The 4,221-nt window shown below is 33.9% G+C and overlaps 1 long non-coding RNA gene across 1 annotated transcript; it reads left to right on the forward strand.

Annotated features, from left to right (window-relative positions):
- The first annotated feature begins 251 nt into the window (after positions 1-251).
- On the forward strand, positions 252-3,614 carry LOC134527458 (uncharacterized). Its single transcript, XR_010074196.1, has 2 exons — positions 252-352; positions 2,595-3,614. It is a non-coding gene; the product is annotated as an uncharacterized LOC134527458 (long non-coding RNA).
- Positions 3,615-4,221: the final 607 nt, after the last annotated feature.

Below are 4,221 nucleotides of genomic sequence, written 5' to 3' on the forward strand. Positions count from 1 at the left end.
AAGGAATTAAAGAGAAAACGAGAGTTTATGTAAAAGAGAGTTATAGAATTTATAGTGATGTTTTGTTTTAATTAGAAAAATGTTGAGAGTTGTTTCAGAACGACACGTCAGTGGACGTGGCAGAGTGAACACGTGACGGGGAGGTGCTGAGACCTAGCGGAGAACGGAGGAACCGCAAGCGAGGGTTGGCGCACCTGATGGAATTCGGTGACGTCACGGGCTCATACGGAGACGTGGACGGCCGTGACCTTGTTTTGATCAGCTGTACGGTAACTTAGCGATAAGAAAATAGACTATTGGTTAAATAAATTTAAATTTAAGTGTGTTTTAGAAGAAGAGGAACTTTCAGTATGTAAGTAATTTAATTTAAGAAGTGTATGATGTATAGGCTAGAAGTGTTTCGTTGTAAGTTGTTTATGTTTTTGTTAGTTAAATTCTACCTCGGTTTTAAAAATATTTTTTTGGGATTTGTAAACATTATTAAGGAGGTACACTATAAAATCGATAAGCATTGAGAAAACTGGGAAGGCTAGATTTTGTGTGTAGAGGGAATTTACTCCAAAAGAACAGAGAGACAAAATTAATGTTTTCATTAGGGCGAGGGACCCTAAGGTGAGGCGTTGTGTCCCTGGGAAGAAAGGGAATTGTAGCGCAGACCATAGGAGATGGGCTGACTACGGAATTAAGGGTCAGGAGAATCCTGAGAGTTGTGAGTAGTTTGGGGCAGGAGTTCCCCATGGTAGTACCGAAGTGGCTATCCTGTATGGGATAGGGTACCATTTCAATGAAGTTTGTTGGTGGGGTTAGAATCCCTTGTTGTGTAGTGGGCCTATAGCAGATAGGCACTACAGTGAAATTTTTGGTTATTTTGTGAGGTAAATTCCCTGGAGGTTAAGTAAGATTGGATTCAGTTAGGAAGGAGGGAAATGAGAAACATTGCTGTAGAGAGTTAGTGTACCTGCCTAATGTGAAATTGAATTTTACTAAATTAATTTAGGAGAAAGTTTTGTTCGGTAAATAAATAATAATGGAAGATAGCTAGATAATTAATTAATTTTTTTTGAGTAAGGTGTTTTAAGTAATGAAATAAAATAAGGTGAAGTAATTTGAATAATTGGGGAGGAGTTTCTTTAAGAGTTTAGATAATTGTTTTTGAATTTATTGAGATATTCAGCCAGTGAAGTTTGAGTGTGAGAGATACAGTGAGATTTTAAGGAAATCGGTTGTTTATTAATTAGGACAAATGAGATTTTTTGATTAAGAGTCAGTAAGCATAGTTAAAATTTACGACATGATATTTGTTGACAGTTTACAGTTATTAAGGAGAAAACAGAGTAATCTATTTATTTTTATTTTAATGGTTTGAAGATAAGATTATGAATTTTTTTTGGAAGTTTCTTTGGCATGTTGGAATAATTTTTTTTGATTTTTAGAATTTACAGAGAAAATTTAATTGATTTACATTAGTTTGGAAGTATGGAGGTTTAGTGTTCGATTAGCCCTAACTTGATGGTCGGATCCCAAAAGAATGCCGTAAAACCGATAGCCAATTGAGAGGAATGCGGTAGGCGCTTGTGTAGAGAGGGGTTGTGGGAAAACTCCTTGGGACTGATGGCAGATCAGGGGCCCTAAATAGTGTGTGATGCTGTAAAACCAGTGCAGAGAAAGCCTGGTATGCTTAAATTTTTGGGCACAGGTTATGTAAACCTGGGGTTCCATGGGATTTAGTCATGTTAGCTGCTGTGAGACATTAAGATTTCCAGGCTCCATAGTAAATTCAATGTAAATTTTTGTTTTCTTAAAATAATAAATTTGTTTTTAATTTATTTGAGATATTTGATTTGTAACAGTGAATACAGACCCCGAGGAATAAGAGTTGTCATGCTGTGAGAGGAGAAGGTGGTAGGCCTAAAAGGGTACAGGCACCACAGAGGTTATGTGCATTGCATAATTTAAATATAAGGAAACTTGAGAATTTGAAATTTTGTTGTTGGTTTGTACACCCATAAGAAGAGTATAGGCAGAATTTTTATTGTTATGAGATGTCTAATTTAATTGAAAAGAAGAAAGTTTAAAGATGCAAGGTAACATTATTATTGTAATAATTGAAAGAGATTAAGAGGTAGAGAGAAATAGGCAGTTTTTGTTTGTAAGTACTAAAGTTTACATATAGAAATTTAGTAACTAAGAATGAATAATAAGTTAAGTCTAGTGTAAAAGTTTTTTTTAAGTTTGTTAAGTTAAGAGTCATAAGTAAATTTTTTTTGAGAGAGAATGTCTTTGATAGGAAGTATTAGAAACTTATGGGAATTTTAGGGTAACATAAATAATGTAGGTAATGAATAATAAATAGATGGTAGGTCTTAAGTTAGGATTAACATTTGAAGCAGAATTTAATTAAGAAGAAGGAAAATAAATAGGCCTAATGAAAAGAACAAAAAAGGATTTTATGGTAAAGCATTTTTTTTAAGTAATAAACAATGAATAATAATGTTGTTTCAGGGTAATGTGTACTAATAATACAATTTTTTTTTAGGACCAAAGAACAGGAATTATGTAATTTAAATTAACATGTATTTTTGAAACTGTTACAGATTCCTTAAGATGAGCTGAGCAGCAGTCCAGTTTACAAGATGACAAGAGTTCGAGAGACAAGATACAAGATCACTGAAACAAGAGCCAAGACTGAAGATTCAAGAGAAGAGAAAGCTGGCAGCCATGGACTTACAAGTGGAGATTAATAAGGTCATGTAAAGTTTTATTTTTTTTTATGGAAGACAGTAACTGGAGTTTTTTTTTGTTATAAACATTATTTACAGAACTTTTTAGGTTATAGTAATGTAATGGAACTAGTGAGTTGTGGTAGCTGTCAAAAAGAACTAATACCTTAAGTTTAATTTTTAAAGTTAATTTTCTTAATTTACAGAGGGATTAGTAGTTTTTTTTTAAACCTTATTTAGGTTGGAATTTAAATACAATAGCTTATTATAAATGTGTACGAACAGTTCAAGTTCACAGTACTGATAGGTAGGTCAGATGATCTTATTGATTTTGATGATTTGTTGTTTTGAGTTGATTTTTAAGTGTTGTGAATTAGACAATGAAATAGTTCTGAAAACTTAAATTATTTCAAGCTAAGAAATAGTAAAGTTAATTGTAACTCAAAGGACACCAGAATTTAATTTTTTTTTGAATTAGTAATGTTTGAAAATTTTATACTTTACAAGAAAGGTTATAAACAAACAGATCGGATGGAACAAGGATGCAGTAAATCACAATTTCATTTAGAATTATTGATTAGCTTTTGAGGTTATGAAGTAAAAGTAATTATAGTTTAAAAGTTTGAATAAAAAAAAAATGTTTTTTTTTTTATTTGTTTGAAATAGAAAGTTTAAAAGTTAATTAGTCATGATCTAGGTGGGTGATGGGGTGGGAATTGGCCACTCTTTTTCCCTATAACCTCCCTAACATGGCCTTCTATTACAACTAACAGAAATAAAGAAGAAGAAAAATGAAGAATTATTAGTTAGAATGTTTCTTTCATGAAGATACCTGATGAACTTTTACTGTTTGGAAGAATAGTAGCAAGGTTAGTCAGATATTTTTACTCAGAAGAAGAAGAAGATAAAGCAGTTTTATGACTCGACAAGCCAGAGATTGGTGTTTCCCCTCTGCGCTTCTATTGACTACGTTGTTTACTCTCATGGGATAGCTGGTTCGGCACCATGGAGAGAGATTGGTGGGCATTGTGGTTGCCCCCAGAAGAAAAGAAGAGTAGAAGAGGTTATGGGTGGGTCATGTGAACTGACCTTCAACCCAGTTACTTCGTGGGGACTATTTGCTGTATAGAGAAGATCAAGACTCAAGAGTTAGGGAAAATCATTGGAGGTCATGTTTCCCTTCCTTAAGTTTTTCCTATCAAATTATTTGCCTGATTAGATTATGCTAAGGGTGGGATACTTTATGTTAGCAGTTGAATTAATTAATTTTATTTTTTTGTGTGTTTGCATCCTTGCCCATCGATTGCAGTTTAGTAGTTAGTTTTGTATTTGTCAGGCATGATGGTAATGCCTGTTGATGATGTTTCAGAATTGTAATCTGTTCGTGATGAGGATGGCACAACTCCGAAGCAGATGTGGGGAGAAGTTGTGAGCTGCCCTGGAAGCCAGTCCAGTAGCTGTTGGAGTTGAGTGGTGTTTGCTGATGGCCAGCCCAGGGAGC

This window comes from Bacillus rossius, chromosome 1, assembly GCF_032445375.1.
Source record: "Bacillus rossius redtenbacheri isolate Brsri chromosome 1, Brsri_v3, whole genome shotgun sequence".
NCBI classification, from domain to species: Eukaryota; Metazoa; Arthropoda; class Insecta; order Phasmatodea; family Bacillidae; genus Bacillus; species Bacillus rossius.